This window comes from Pan troglodytes, chromosome 15 (assembly GCF_028858775.2).
Source record: "Pan troglodytes isolate AG18354 chromosome 15, NHGRI_mPanTro3-v2.0_pri, whole genome shotgun sequence".
In the NCBI taxonomy this organism is placed as follows: domain Eukaryota; kingdom Metazoa; phylum Chordata; class Mammalia; order Primates; family Hominidae; genus Pan; species Pan troglodytes.
In genome coordinates, this window is record NC_072413.2 from 83,399,551 (window position 1) to 83,416,896 (window position 17,346).

Below are 17,346 nucleotides of genomic sequence, written 5' to 3' on the forward strand. Positions count from 1 at the left end.
CCCGAGTAGCTGGGGTTACAGGCACTCACCAACATGCCCAGCTAGTTTTCTGTATTTTTAGTAGAAATGGGGTTTCATCATGTTGGCCAGGCTGGTCTCAAACTCCTGACCTCAGGTGATCCACCTGCCTTGGCCTCCCAAAGTACAGGGATTACAGGTGTGAGCCACTGACCTGGCGGATGAATTTTTAAGACTGTTGTATGAATGCCTGTGGGGTATTGCCCAAGAATAAGGTGCTTTCCAGAGTCTTTGTCCAAGGGTTTGTGATTAACACTCTTGAACCATCTGTGAATGGCTCAAGAGGCCATGATGATGGCATTGCTATTGATGTTGCGGGAAGCCCTACAGGGAGGTTTCTTCTCCACAGAGGATATTTCACCATTATCACAGTAGAAATTAGTATTTAAGGAACTCAAGCCATTCCTGACTGAGTGAATGGTAGCAGCAGATGGAGCTGAGGCTGCAAGGGCCAGATGCCCTTGGGCCTTACCATGTCAGTGCCTGCAGGGCTAATTTTCAACTTGCGAGTCTGTTTCACTTTGCCTGAGGCCCTTCTCTAGTCATAAGATCTCACTCTGCCTGCTGTAGTACTGGGGAAAAAAGGGCCCCTAGGAGCAGCCCTCAGCCAGTGACTGACTGGGAGTTGGTGCAAAATGCACCAGTTGCCTCACCCTTGAGGTGGGGTGTTGCAGATCCACTTATGATGCTTTGGCTCCCAGAGAACCCATCTGGGTGGAATTGCAATCTCTCATTGGAAACTTGCTTGGAAAGAAAGTTTTCTTGACTTTCTGAGGCCTTCCCCTCCTCCCGATTCTACTTCTTCATTATCAGCATTTCCAGGAACCACACACCAAATAAATAACTTGCACTTGAATCCTTGTCTCTGGGTCTGCCATACCTCACAATGAACCCACTAAGCAGATTTCTTAAAATATCTTCTGAGAGTGAGAGTGGGTGGCATTCTTCTTTTACATATTATTGGTATGTAAGAAAAAAAAAGCTTTTTAAAAAGAGCTTGAAATTAATTTTTTTCTCTAAGAAAATAAAATAAAATAAGTGCTTGCATATCTAACCAGTTTCCTTAAATCAGATATGCACACATCTGGGATAATGATAAAAATTAAGAAATTGGGAAAGCTAGAGTGAGTTCTGATAAAGCATTTATGAAGTGCCCTAATCCAGTCAGCCATCTTGCTGTTAGCCAACACTTTATTATTCTTCATAGAAAAAGGGTTTTCATCGATATTTATGTGGCCTAAACGTTCCACCCGATATTTATGAAGTCTATTTGATGAAGTAAAGTAGCATGGTATCAGGACCATGGTTTGAATTAAACTCTGAACCCTTCTTCATCTTAATGCTACATTTTGAAATTATTTCCTATACCTCAAATGAGAATTTGACTACCTACTACCCCTCAAAATGGCTCATGTTAAAAGAAATGCTAGTTATAAAAAGATATCACACTCACTAAATGCCTAAATCATTCTGATGCATGGATCATCAAATAATTATCATTGCTCCAGCAGCATTGAGATTTCTATTACCCCTCTAATTTTTCAAAATGGTAGAAAGCCGTTGGCTTCTGCAATTTCACATGTGATACTTGTCATTGATGTGCTGATTCTGATACTAACATAAGATAAGCTGAGAAAATCAGAAAGTTTTAAACATTTTGATAAGCTGTTTGAATCAATAAGAAATATGTGAAATTTTAAAAAAATAGGTGGATAACTGTATACTATCTATACTCCTGACATTCACCTCATCCCTGGTTCAACACTATAACACACCTGCCCAAGTGGAAGGCCACAGCCCTGTGCCTCGATCAGTTTCAACCACCATCTGCTTTAGACTCAAACCTAACTCAGCCACTCCAGCAATTACTGGAAAAACAAAACAAAATAAAATAAAAACAAACACACAAAAAGAAAGACACATGTCATAAGGGCCTTTCTAGATTATCAAGAAGGTAATAATTTCCAATTCTGGAATGATGCATTTGCAAGTATTAAAGACATTTGAATTGCCACTTTTGCTTTGCCTGAAAGTGTTTCATTTGTGCTTACAAACAGAATCAGGATGGTAGGGTAGAGAGTTTGGAGGGACCAGTTGCTTATACCTCATGAACGATAATGTTCGTGAACAATGAACTGTGAAAGAAATGATAATGTATGGGCAAGAAAATGTATTGCTCTTACATACGGCAGGCCATTCCACAACACCTTTCTGTCTGGTTTGTTTTTATTTTAAATATTGTATGAATCTATATTAACTCATAGTCTCTTTAGGGTTTTATTTTCTAAGGAAAAGGGTGCATCCTTAACTTAGAAAGCGGATATGCAGTCCTGAAATCCTTTAACCTGAATTCAAATACCAGGATGTATATATCCATTTATTCACCAAACGTTTATAAAGTGAGCACTAGCTTTTAGCTGAGCAGGTTTATAGATGCTGGGTATACCCAATCACCTAGATCATGACACATAAATTTTGAAAAATTCAATAAAGATACTAAACTCAAAGTAGAAGTTGAAGGTAAGGTGTGGCCAGAAGAAAAGAGTGATCAATTCTTTCTGAGTACATGGAAAATTTCACAGAGGAGGTCATACTTTTACTCAAGACTAGAAGGAAATGGAGATAGATGTTTGTTAGATGGTGAAGAGCCAACAGGGCATCTCCGTCAGAGGAAAGAGTGTGCTCAGAGGAATGAAACAGCCAAGTGCATTCAAGAACCAGGCACTTCATTAGGACTCAAGTAAATGTGTAATGAAAATGGCCAGAAGCAAGAGTGGAGAGATTGGCAGGAACCAGAAGGTGGAGACCTGAATAGCTGGGATTTTATTCTGGAGGCAATGGGAGCACAGGAAGATACTGGGGAGGGGTGAACAGAGGAATAACAGCATAGCATATGTTATTTAGAAGGGTTTCCTCAAGGCCAATGGGAAACTAAAAGTAAAATTCATGCAGTATGTTTCAGGCCTCAGGGCTGGGAGTGACAAGCACACCTTCCACATACACACCCTCCTTTCAGACACGCAGGATGCAATCATAAATATTTCTGTTATTACATACAAGTGATGGCGGGAGGTGAGTGATGGTGATGAGAAGGAGCAGAAGAGCCACAGAAGATGAAAAGGAATGGCTGGTGTTCTCGTCAGATATGCCGCAGCCTGGCAAACATTTGTCTCTGGGCCCCTCCTCTATTTTATTATCCACTACTTACTTCTCTGAAACATCCTATTTCTATCCTTAACCCAGAAGCATATTTTAAAAAAAAACCCTTTCATCTGCAGAAATATCCATCCATAGGAAAGATAATGGCTTCTTTTATTCTTTTTTCTTTTTCTGAGACAGAGTCTCTCTCTGTTGCCCAGGCTGGAGTGCAGTGGCACCATCTCGGCTCACTGCAACCTCCGCCTCCCGGGTACAAGCGATTCTCCTGCCTCAGCCTCCCAAGTGGTTAGGGTTACAAGCATGTGCTGACATGCCCAGCTAATTTTTGTATTTTTTGTAGATGCTGGGTTTTGCCATGTTGACCAGGCTGGTCTGGAGCTCCTGGCCTCAAGTGTTCTGCCCACCTGGACCTCCCAAAGTGCTGGGATTATGGGCTTGAGCCACCATGCCCAGCAAGACAAGGGCTTTTTAACATCCATTTAGATGTATACATATGACAAAGTTATTTACATAAGATGCTGTATGGTGAAAATACAGCTTTAGGAGAGAGAGAGAGAGAGTGTGTGTGTGTGTGTGTGTGTGTGTGTGTGTGTGTTTAATTTCTAGATGTCAAACACTTCAGTAAATTGGCCTATGCAAACCATGTATATGTCCACTGCCTCCAGTATGATTAAACCTAGGGGATAAAAGATTCTGAGATTCCCAGGCTCTGCATCTGTCACTAATAATTGTAAATAATATACATGATGCTAGAATGTGCATTATGCTTTCAATCTGGTTTTACATCTGAAATGTTTCTTATATAAACTGCCACATCGTCCAATGATCAGCAATTATAGTAAATCAAATTCAGTACCAAACTCTTTTACCTTTCCTAATGGGAGAAGGAAATGTCTTCCTCACCCTGAACATCAAAAACATCCACGATGACCTGCCTGTAATAATGTCATCAAAAGTGCACGGATCACACCAGAAAACACATGAAATGAATTTTCATCTATGGCATTGCTTCCAGATAAAACTATCATGAAAAAAAATAGTTTTTCAGTGGCTGTAAAAGAGAATATGGAAAAGATATTTACCCCGCATCTATTTCTTCTTATCCTTCATCATCTCTCTGACTGCCTGTTTAATTGTCAACCTGTCTCTTGAGTTTCATACCCTTCCCAAATGTGTTTTCCCCCTCTGCCTTATCTCTTCAAAGCCATCAGTCACACAGCAGATTTGTAATGAACTTGCTCTCTGCCAAGGCAAAAAAAAAAAAAAGGTGACATCATTTTCAAAAAGGGGGAGATCAGCACTTTAATCTCAGTGAGATAGAAAATAGAACAAAGGAAATGCCTGGCAGGAGTAAAAGGGGGAAAAGTTAGGGATGGAGAGCAGGCTTTCTTTGCTTCTCCATGCTTTGTACACTGAGCTTTAGAAATTTGGAAACCATTTGTTTTCCATTCTCATCGTATCCTGCTGGCCATTTATGGTCTTGTCCAGAATAATTACTGGAAAAGGAGCATGGCATTCTCTCTCTCTGCTTTTGTGAGTTTGGTGGGATGGGCTGAGGGTAGAATCCTTAAATGCTTATTACAGAGTTTTGACATGGAGGCAGCATTTCAACATTTTCTTGTGAAGTAGCTAACTCACGCATCTGGTCAGACAGGTGTATTCTAGCTGTGTACAAATTAAAGCTGAAATAAGAATGCAGAGTTATGATGGTGGAAGAAAGAAGGAGCAAGCATATTGCTTTAAAGAGCTGAAGATCCCATCAGACTAAATTATAGACATATGTATCAAAGGTAATGTGGAAATCAGCTCTGAAGGCTCAGAGGCTAAGACATTAAAACAGCTGTTTACAATAACTTGGGATATATAATCAGAATGATTTTATAAAAAACATAATTCTCCAAATTAATCAAGCTGAAGAGAAATGTGGGTTCTCTCCATTTACTTGGGGGCCATGTGCTGGAGATTATCAAATATGTACCATTTGTAAGAGAAATGTGATGAATCACCCTAGATAAAATGATAGCAAAAGCTTTATTTCTAAAATGAAGCTGGTGTAGCATTAGAAATGTGTGTTGGGCATGAACCTCCCAGGTCACAGGCTAAGATGTGCCAAGAATGTAGCTTTATTTTTCTGTTACTTGATTTCTGTCCTGGAATCGTCACTGTTTCTCTTATCAAAAATCCCAACCTGAAGTCAATTCTTGGTAAGCTCATTCAGTTCCAGATTTTGCTCTTGCTCCTGTTTCCCTGTATTGATTCAAATTCCATGAATTTTTCACAGTGTCCAGGTCCTGGCCCAGTCCCACCTGTATAATCCTTCATCTACTAAGGTATGTTCCACCCTGTCAGATTTCCTGTCTTAGCACCTCTCATCTCGCCCCAGCCAAGCATCCAATTTCCTGTGGTATCACTGGTTGACATTTCAGAGGTAACCCTGAGTCACTGGCATCACTACCATGAATTATTTTTAGCTCCTGTGGCCATTTCTCAGCCACTTTCACATCCCTCAGCATGGTGGAAACCACAAGAAACTTCTGGATGCTCTTCTCTTCCACTTTCTGGTTCCAAGTCTGGTGAATGGAAACTTGAAGGCCATTAGAGGACTATTCAGTCTGCCTAGATTGAACAGACCACATTTTCTACCCGTGGCTGCCACATCACTCAGGCAGGACAGGAGATGAAGGCAGTGGAGTCTTAACAGGCTTTTGTTTCCCACTTTCCATCCAGGAAAGTAAGGCAATGACCCATAGATGATTGGTTAGCTCTAGGTCCCAACCATCAATCTGGGATGTGGTCCAGAGAGGGCAGTTGTAGCAGAGCTTGCAGCCCTTTCTCAGGTATCCCCATAACCATTTCACTCAACTGCTCTCCTTGATGATGCCCCTCTTTTCTCCCAACCCAGATGCATAGTGTCTCTTCTGTAATTGGGAAAACAGGGAGAAAGTTTACCTCCAGTCTGTTACTTAAAACTCATGTCATCAAGCCCATGGTTTTTAATATTCAAAACTTCAGACTTTCAAACAAAAATTAAATTCTTCTTCCATAAAAATTGCCTCTATAGTATTTTGAGATTATATTTTAAAAGTTTTAAAAACTGAGTTTTGATCTTTTATTTCTTTTGATATTTCTGCTATATATATGTGTATATATATGTGTGTATATACATGTGTGTGTATATATATATATATATATATATATATATACTCAAAACAGTAGCAGATAATTTCAGGAAGTATTATATACTAATGTTCCAAAATACTATTTTTTCCATCTATAATTCTTTGCCTACCAAAAAAAAAAAAAATGTGAGTCTTGCCTTTTTATCTTGCCCTCTTCTAAGAAAGAGAAAATTGGATACTTGTCTTTAATCTATTTCTCTAGAATAGAAAATTCTATATAGGGCAAAGTAGAGTATATATCCAAAGTAGAATATAGTTGTCCCTCAGTAGCCATGGAAGACTGGCTCCAGGACCTCCCCACAGCTAGTAAAATCTACAGATGCTCAAGTCACTGATATAAGGTGGCATAATATTTGCATATAACCCAAGCACATCCTCCCATATACTTTAAATTATCTCTCAGTTACTTATAATACATAATAAATGTAAATGCTATATAAATAGTTGTTATACTCTATTGTACAGGGAATTATAACAAGAAAAAAGGTCTGTACATGTTTAGTACAGACACAATTTTTAAGAAATATTTTCTATCTGCAGTTGGTTGTGTCCATGGATGAAGAACCCATGAATACAGAAAGCTAACTATACTCTACACTGAGGTCCTTAAGACTCAGTAGGTAAATCCACACAATAGAGTCAAAATATGTAACCAAGAGATTTCTTCCATTGGCTCAACAGTATCCTATGAACCGATGCCATTCTAGGAAAGGTTTTGTCCAAACAGAGTCCAGTTGAAGCCCTAAGAGCCCCTTAGGGATTGGTACTAAGAGAATCCAAAGTTATACTGTAGTTAATGGTGGGCACTTCAGTTAAAAGACCATGTGAGATTCGACCAAGTGGACACAAGATGAGTCCATAGAACACATGGACACAGCTGGAGTTGAGGAGAGGAAGTAGGAAGAGTGGCATGGATCAAAAGAAAGCAAATGCTAAGAGCTGTGGAAATCATGGCTGAAAAATAGAGGTGAGAGACTGAATTACTGGCTCCTTAATGGCAATTGCATTTGCTCTCTGAGTCCCCATTCTTTTCTTCTTTTTCTCCATTGATTCTATTAGTAACCAACATATGATATATTATGACATAGTATATCATATATTGTATGTGTTTGTTTATTTACCATTTTCATACATGCATACACACACACACACACACACACACATTCAAAGATTATAGAATCCATAGAGAAGGAATTTTTTAGTTTGTTTTGTTCACTGGTGTTTCCCTTGCTCCTTAAAGAGGTGATAGAAATTTCAATAAATGCTTGTTGAAGGAAAAAAGAAAGAGAAAAGAAAGGAAGAAAAGAATGAGGTGGAAGGGAAGAAAGAGAGCAAGACAATGAATGAAAATTGCTTGATTGCTAATTCTCCAGACTCAAGAGTACTACTGTCTGTACTTCCTGCTTGTGGGTTCTATGTTGTTCCCCATTTTCTTTTCACTTGCTTCCTTTTCTTGACTTGAATTAGTTTAAATGTGTTTCTCTTTTGTAGAGTGAAACGAACCCTCACAACAACAGGTGTAGTGAGCAATCCTAGTTGTTTTGCCAACCCTTTTCTTTATTTCAGGCAGAGTAGCAAACATTATCATCTTTAAATTATCTTTAAACCTCATTATTAAAGCTGACCACATGGTAGTCATAAGCTTGTTGGAAGAGCATGACCAAGAGTGCTGATTCACAAGGGAAGATGTTTTTAAAAATAATAATAATAAAAAGAATGAAAAAATACATCCATTATATCCACAGAGATCACAGGGATGTTACTCATAGCTGCCTGCAAAGTAGTATATTCAGCTTCTAGATAGAGTTATATCGAATGAGGTTGAATAAGGAAAGAAGTGCCTCCCACTCATAGAGTTAGAAAATATATAGCCTTTGCAAAAAGTGCAAAGGAGGATTCATAGACTCTGGAGTAGTTTGGTGTTCCCACAAATACCGTGTGTCTCATATAGGAACTTGAGAAGATGGAAGACTCAGTTCATGGCAAACCATAAAAACAGAAGACTAAGTGCATTCATCTTGTAATTTGTTGTATTATCTCAAGATTTATAGAAGCAGTTCTACCTAATGCACAAATCTTTATTAGTTTTGTTCTCTTTCCTTTTTTCCCTTCTCTGTTTTAAACTTTCTTTGATAGGTGGTCTTGGAAAGTGTTGAATTAAGACTTGGCATAATAAAGTCCTATGTATTTGGCTGGTCCTTCAGTTCTAAGAGTCTCACAAACTAGCATCTCACATATGTGTGAGAGACTGAAGATCAAAGTAGCAGTAACATATACTCACACATACACTCGCAAATGAGAGACTTACATATACAGAGATACAAACATGCATACACACTACTACCCTTTTGTACTTTAATGTGATTTAGTTTGGGAAAGCACTGCTTCTGTACCTAAACAAATTCTTCTTTGTAGCAAAATGCTTATATATCTGAGCAGGACACAAAACCAAATAAATGCAAGGTAGGATTTATTTTATAATAAAGGGCAGGAATTATCTATTGAGTTTCAATAACATTTGATAACAGGTTTGACATCAAAGTATATTAGTGAACTTTTAGTCTGTTTTCACACTGCTGATAAAAACGTACCCAAGACTGGGCAATTTACAAAAGAAAGAGGTTTATTGGACTTACAGTTCCACATGGCTAGGGAGACCTCACAGTCACGGCAGAAGGTGAGGAGGAGCAAGTCACATCTTACGTGGATGGCAGCAAGCAAAGAGAGAGCTTGTTCAGAGAAGCTCCCATTTTTAAAACCATCAGATCTCACGAGACCCATTCACTTATGAGGACAACACGGGAAAGACCCACCCCCATGATTCAATCATCTTCCCCTGGGTCCCTCCCACAACATGTGGGAATTATGGGAGCTACAAGATGAGATTTGGATGAGGACACAGAGCCAAACCAAACCAGTAAACAATAATATTTTCACAGAGCTTTGCAGTTTACCGTGTGGTTTTAAAACTGTTATTCATTCACTCCATATTTGTTTATTATGTATTATTTATTTTTTTAAATTTTTTTGAGACAAAGTCTCACTCTGTTGCCCAGGCTAGAGTGCAGTGGCACCATCTCAGCTCACTGCAACCTCTGCCTCCTGGGTTCAAGCAGTTCTCATGCCTCAGCCTCCTGAATAGCTGGGATTACAAGCATGCACCAATATGCCTGGCAGATTTTTGCATTTTTAATAGAGACAGGGTTTTGCCATGTTGGCCAGGCTAATCTTGAACTCCTGGCCTCAAGTAATCTGCCTGCTTTGACCTTCCAAAGTGCTGGGATTACAGGCGTGAGCCACTGTGCCCAGCCCATAACTATTTATTGAGCACCTATTATGTTCCAGGCACTGTTCTAGGCTGTTGGAATAGAGTGCAGGCAAAAATTTCTGTTCTCATGGAGATTATATTCTAGAGAATCCTGTCATTTAAAACCCATAATAATTCTGTTATATACTTTCTTTTGGGGGAAATGTGACTGTATTAGCCTGTTTTCCCACTGTTATAAAGAAATATTCGAGACTGGGTAATTTATAAAGAAAAGAGGTTTAATTGACTCACAGTTCTGCATGGCTGGGGAGGCCTCAGGAAACTTATAATCATGACAGAAGGCAAAGGAGAAATATATACCTTCTTCACAAGGCTGCAGAAGAGAGGGCAGGGGAAACTGCCATTTATAAAACCATCAAATGTCATGAGAATTCACTAGCTGTCACAAGAACACTATGGAGATCCAATCACCTCCCGCCAGGTCCCTCTCTCAACACCTGGGGATTAAAATTCATATCACAGTTCAAGATGAGATTTGGGTGGTGACACAGAGTTAAACCATATTAATGACTTAAACCCAACTTTCTACTTGAACATGCTGCTTCTTTTAGAAACATCTAACCAATACAAAAAGAATAAGGCAATGAACCTCAGTGAATTCTCTATACTAGGAAACAAGCAAGTACACTAATAAGTTTAGTAAATTGATAAATGATTTTGGAAGCTATACCATGAATTTAACTGGTAAATTCAAATATTTTAACAAAATACTCAGGAAGGAGCCAAGTAACAGTAATTCTTTATAGTATCTATAGAAAGCATAGAATGTGGCTTTGCATATACTGCCAAATAATTGTAATTAATTTTGTTCGGCTCTGCTCTAAATTAAAACTGAGATATATCACATAAGAAGAAATTTCTGTTTCCCATTACAATTATAACTCAGTGCCCACTTGAGCGCACACATGTTTTCTTAACTGAAGTGATTAATATTATAGCTTTCATTTCCTTTAATAAACCTTGATACTTTCCACTAAATTTAGTTTTAAACATTTTTCAAATACTATCAGATTCAATTCACATCTCAACAGATCAAGTGAAGTGGAAAGATCCAGCCTATCCCTAAGTTATTTTTACCCATGACACAGGACAAGTCAATATCTGTCTTATAGTTGGCTCATATTGAGAGATTCATTTGTAGTTTTCTGAATACTTCTGTAAGTAAGCTATTCAAGCATGACTATATATATACAGATATATATAGACATATATACACACACATACGTACTATACAGATATACATATGTGTATATATGTGTGTATATATATACACAGATGTATATGTGTGCATATATATTAATATATACACACAGTTATATATATGTATATACATATACATGTATATATATATATCTGCATATCGTACTTTGATGTGATTTAGTTTGGGAAAGCACTCCTTCTGTATCTATACAATTTCTTCAATTTCTTTGAATACACACACACACGTGTGTGTGAGTGTATAAATATGTGTGTATATATATCATATGGTATATATATATGTGGAGATATATATATAGAGAGAGAGAGTGAATGAAGTAGGTATGGTAGTCTTAAACTCGTGTAGTATTAGATTTTATTTGAACTTTACAAGAAGAGCAGCCAGTTTGATTGTGTTGAGATCAGTCATTTGCAACATGGTTAACTTCTGGCTCCCCTTCTCCTCTCTAATGTTTTCCAACATTCGCTATGCTTTTATCTGTAATGCTGAAATCATTACTTTGGTTACAGTTGCCAGATTAGTATTAAGTATTTTAGTTTCTAACAATGCAAGAACCTATATAAGGAATGTGTTTAAAAAGAAAAAAAAGTTTGACTATAGATTAAATGTGGGTGGGGGCAGAGGGCTCGAGGAGAAAGATAAGCTTTAAAAAATGTGCAAATACATATACACCATGGCATACTATGCAGCCATAAAAAATGATGAGTTCATGTCCTTTGCAGGGACATGGATGAAGCTGGAAACCATCATTCTCAGCAAACTATCGCAAGGCCAAAAAACCAAACACCGCATGTTCTCACTCATAGGTGGGAACTGAACAATGAGAACACATGGACACAGGAAGCGGAACATCACACACCGGGGCCTGTTGTGGAATGGGGGGACAGAGGAGGGAAAGCATTAGGAGATATACCTAATGTAAATGACGAGTTAATGGGTGCAGCACACCAACATGGCACATGTATACGTATGTAACAAACCTGCACGTTATGCACATGTGCCCTAAAACTTAAAGTATAATTAAAATGTGCAAATAAAAGTTAAAAAGAGGAAGGCCCCCAAGTCACTAACAATCCACATGTTCATTTAAAGTTACATGATAAAGTTTAAGTCAAATATTTTGTAGGAAAAAAAATCCTTCATTTTAATTTTCTTGACATTTTAAGTTAAAGAGCATAAACCTTCCTCCAATCCAAGAATATTCTTGGGCACTGTAACCTGAGAGAATTTTCCTTCAAATCGCAGGGTTCTAAGTGATAGATAATATGTAATCTTAAGATATATATACACACACACACACACACACGTGCGTCAATATAGATCTTAAGAAGAGAATGTGCACAACCACAATTATTAGAAAGATAGATCTAACTTTTAAATACTCTAATATGCTATAATCTTAAATCCACCATTTGAGATTAGTTTACACATAATAAAAGCCTTTCAAATCACGAGGTCTGGAGATAAAGATCGAAACCATCTTGGCTAAACGGTGAAACCCCGTCTCTACCAAAAATACAAAAAGTTAGCCAGGCGTGGTGGCACACACCTGTAATCCCAGCTACTTGAGAGGCTAAGGCAGGAGAATTGCTTGAACCAGGGAGATGGAGGTTGCAGTGAGCTGAGATCATGCCATTGCACTCCAGCCTGGGAGACAGAGCAAGACTCCTTCTCAAAAAAAAAAAAAAAGGCTTTCCTAGGCATGCAATATTTGCTATCAGGGCATGATGCCCTGAGCAGAAAGTGGGATCACCTATTAGTCTGGGTCCTGTCAGGGGAAAAAAAGTCTACTAGTTATTTTAATGGAAAAAGTTGTTATAAAGCATGGATAAACAAGTATTACAGAAGTGAAAGACGAAAGAGGGACACTGTGGATTCACATAGGTAATTATTGGAGGGAGCAACTATCTCCCTTAGGGTTCAGGAACTAACGGGACGAGGGTGGTATTAAAATTTAGAAGTTTAGAGAAGAGTCTTGCAGAGCCTGGACCTAGAATTCTGGTGAAGGGGTCCCAGCTAGTTGGGTTCAAAAAGGGACCCCCATGAAGTTAGGACCTAGATTAGCTGGCTTTAATAAAGTTGAGGAGGCTTTAAGAGGCTATTTGTAGCATGTGGATAAACTATAAATTGGGACCAATTGCAGCTTTTGGAATCTACTTTTGACATAAGTGAGAAGAGCTATTTCAAGGATGACCCCAATAAGGACAGCAGATAAGAGCAGAAAACACTCACTCTCTGTTACTGGGGAAGGTGCCCTCTACTTGAAGAGCTTTTAGAGTCCCCTGAAGAAGGTCCATGCCTCCTCCTGCCTTCCAATCTCCTTTTAAGTCTGACTATTGTCAAAACCTAAGAGAAGATAGCTGGCAAAGAAGTGTGGTTTTCTCCAGAATACAAAGCAAGACATAGTAGGGAGGGTTTAAAGCTGAGAAAGGCAATAGCTTAATAACTGGTGCAAAAGGAAAACAACCTGTATTAATTTGCCTGTCACTTACCATTACTGTTTGGAAAGCTATACTTGTAGTTCCACAAGAGAGTAAACAATACTGGCAATTGCTAGCATTTAATAGCATTTACTATATGCTAGGTTTTTACTATACATATTTACTATATGCTGGGTGTTACATATGTGTTATCTTATTTAATTGTCAAAACGTATTTAATGAGATGGAAGCCATCGTGAACCACGAATAGAGTTATCCAAACTGAATATAATCATGAATTTTAAGATAGAAGTGTTTCCCTAAGCCATTCTTTGGTCTAGTCCTTTGTCTACAAGAACATCTTTTTTTTTTTTTTTTTTTCTTTTTTTGAGATGGAGTCTCTCTCCGTTGCCCAGGCTGGAGTTTAGTGATGCAATCTCGGCTCACTGCAACCTCTGCCTCCCAGGCTCAAGTGATTCTCCTGCCTCTGCCTCCTGAGTAGCTGGGATTATAGGCACACACCACCACGCCCAGCTAATTTTTGTATTTTTAGTAGAGACGGGGTTTCACCATATTGGTCAGGCTGGTCTTGAACTCCTGACCTCATGATCTGCCCAACTCGGCCTCCCAAAGTGTTGAGATTACAGGCATGAGCCACCACGCCTGGCCAAGTACATCATTTTAAAATCACACTATCTTACTTAATAGTTCTCTAAATCACCTGTAACAAGCAGAAAAGTCAGAGGAGGTTTTCCTTGATAGGGACTATGTGCCTCAGCTTATATGAACATCATAGCCTTTTCTCTTAGCCACATTTTAAGAAAAGGTGGTAATATTAAAGAGTGAATAGGAGCATGCTAGAAATATGAATTGGTTGACTTTAGAAGCACTTTGATTAAAATATTTTTTAATTCAAACCATAATGATACAGTTAATAAATCTTCTCAGCTGAAAATGAAGAAAAGAAAAATAATGCAACTCCTAGAGAGCTCATTAAGAGCCAGAGCAGCCAGGTGAGATTAGAAAGGCAAAAGGAGAAAATAAACTAGTAGTTAGCAAGGTAATAATAATAGAAAACAATTGAATTTTTATAACTATTATATAATCATATATATAAAATAGCTATAACTATTGTTTGTGGTTTCACCTCTGTGCCAAGCATTTTGTTTGATAAATGCACAGACAATTACAAACATATACAACTCTCCTCAATGACATTACCAGGTAGGCATTAGGCTCATAGTTTTGAACGTAGGGGAACCAAGACTTAGCCAGAAAAATTGTGGAATCTAAGCATAGGAGTTAGGTTTTCCCTGACAAATGAGTTATTCTGCACAATGTGAAATTAGTCATTACTGCTTTCTGGTTGGAGACACTTTGGTGTCAACTTAAAATGTCATCATTATCCAAATCTTATTTGTGAATAGTGCTGCAATGAATATATAAGTGCATGTGTCTTTATAATAGAATGATTTATATTCTTTTGGGTATATATCCAGTAATGGGATTGCTGGGTCAAATGGTATTTCTGCCTTTAGGTATTTGAGAAATCACCCACTGTCTCCTACAATGATTGAACTAATCTACACTCCTACCAACAATGTAAAAGTTTTCTTTTTTATCCACAACCTCATCAGTATCTGTTGTTTTTTAACTTTTTAATAATAGCTATTCTGGCTGGCATGAGATGGCATTTCATTGTGGTTTTGATTTGCATTTCTGTAATGGTCAGTGATGTTGAGCTTTTTTTCATATGTTTGTTGGCCACATGTATGTCTTCTTTTGAGAAGTGTCTGTTGATGTCCTTTGCCCACTTTTTAATGGGGTTGTGTTTTTGCAAATTTGTTTAAGTTGAAGGCTTAAAAAAAACCTTTTAATTTTGTCATTGCACTATCTTTATTATTTTAGTCTATTAGTTAAAAACTTTTTGTTGCAAATAAGAGAATGACAAACTATTGATTTAAATAAACAATAAGGGCATGTAACTGTCTTGCATGACAAGAAAGTGGAAGTACATGTCCCCAGGATGGGCTCAGGATACAGGGAAGTCATCGAAGACCCCATCAGCTTCTGTTCCTCTACCTTGCTATTCTCTGTGTGTGTTCTCCTCAATCTCAGAAACTGGACCAGTATAAATGGAACCTAGTATACACAAGGCAGTCAATACACTTAAGTATTTTGGAATTATATAAAATCTGAATGAAAAAAGACAACTAAGTAAGAATTTAGTGGGAAATGTACAAACAAGTATTAAGTCTGGTCTCTTCTCTAGCATAAATCAGCAATGTGACTTGGAGAAAGTCATTTAACCTTTCTAAGCCTCTATCTCCTCTGTAAAATGAGTATAAATGTTCTTAAATAATCATTAAATGCATTTGACACCGTTACATTGCAAACATTTAGTAAATGAATAAACTAAAAACATAATGAATGTGTGAAGAAATATGTAGAAATATACGCTTAAATATAATTAGACAGCTCTTAGCTTAGAAAGTTTAAATTGATGGCATTTCAACAGAGAAAAGGTAGGATTTGCCTAATGCAATCATGGATATTTGGCCTTCCTGTATGCTGATGAGACTTGGCCGATTCAGGCATGCCTATGTGTGAATAAGCCTTACTGTTGAATCTGTCTCCAGCTCACCTAAATCTGTCTGAAAGGTAGATAGAGCCAGACAGCTGAGTCACTTTCTAACAATTGCCAACTTGTGATAGCTTTCCAAAGCCAGACAATCTCCCTGCTTGGTCAGCCTTCTTTTTTTCCCAAAGATTATCATATAGTATATGTATTATTTTCCATGTATTGTGTCATAAAACACTGATTCCAAATGCTGGGAAGGTGAATGATTTCTTGGAGAAGGTAACTTTAAGGTTGAGGCTGGAACAGTGACCCAGTTATTCGATAGAGGAGGTGGAAAGTACAGGAGACCAAAAAGCTCAACAACAACCACGCAAGTTTACAGTCAATGCTGGGTTTCTTGTGTGAAATTATGATCATATATGTACATATAGGTTTTTATTCACAGTTCCTAGCTCATAACTCCCATTTATCATTTTCCATTCTTACGGTCTTGTTACAAAATTGGGGGCACTTTAGGTTTTAGAAGCACAATTTTTCTCTCTGACGTTCTCTTGTCCTCCTTTCATCTGCCCAAGGCATGATTCTCATCTGATTGTGGATCATAAGACCCTCATCCCAGAGAGGGTCCTGCCTCATATTCTGGGGGAGGGAACACTGCACAGAGAGGCCAAGAAGAATCTGAACAGACAGGTCTTGCTGGATTTAGATCCTATCCTTTGTGTCCAGTTACATTTCCACATGATCATTCATGCTTCAGTGATACACAACCAGCGAAGTCTCCATAAAAGGTCCAAAGAACAGGGTTCAGGGAGCTTCTGGAGAGCTGAACACATGGCGGCCCAAAGAACAGGGTTCAGGGGGCTTCTGGAGAGCTGAACACATGGCGGCCATCAGGAAGGTGAAGAACTCATCCGCGTGCCCGGAGGGTGGCACGCCCCAAGTCCACGGGGAAAGAAGCTCCTGCGCTTGGGACCCTTCCAGTCCTCGCCATGTGTATCTCTTCATCTAGCTGTTTATTTGTATCCTTTAAAATAGCCTTTGTAATAATGGGTAAACGTAAGGAAGTGTTTCCCTGAATTCTGAGAGCTGCTCTAGCCAATTAACTGAACTCAAAGAAGGGGTCGTGGGAATCCCAACTGGAAGCCAGTTGGTCAGGATTTCTGGAGACCAGGACTGGTGACTGAGAGGAAGGAGGGGGGCGGTCTTGTGGGACTGAGTCCTCAATCTGTGGGATCTGGCACCATCTCTGGGTAGATAGTGTCGGAACTGAATTGGAGGACCCGCTGCTTGGTGTGTGGGGAGAAACCCCCACACATTTGGTCACAGAAGGCTTCTGTGTTGATGATTGTTTTGGTGGTGTGAGAGCAGAGGAAAAACGTAGTGTGAGACAGTTTTTCCCTGAAACAGTTGTCATTTAACTGTGAGCCAAAGAGAAAAACAGA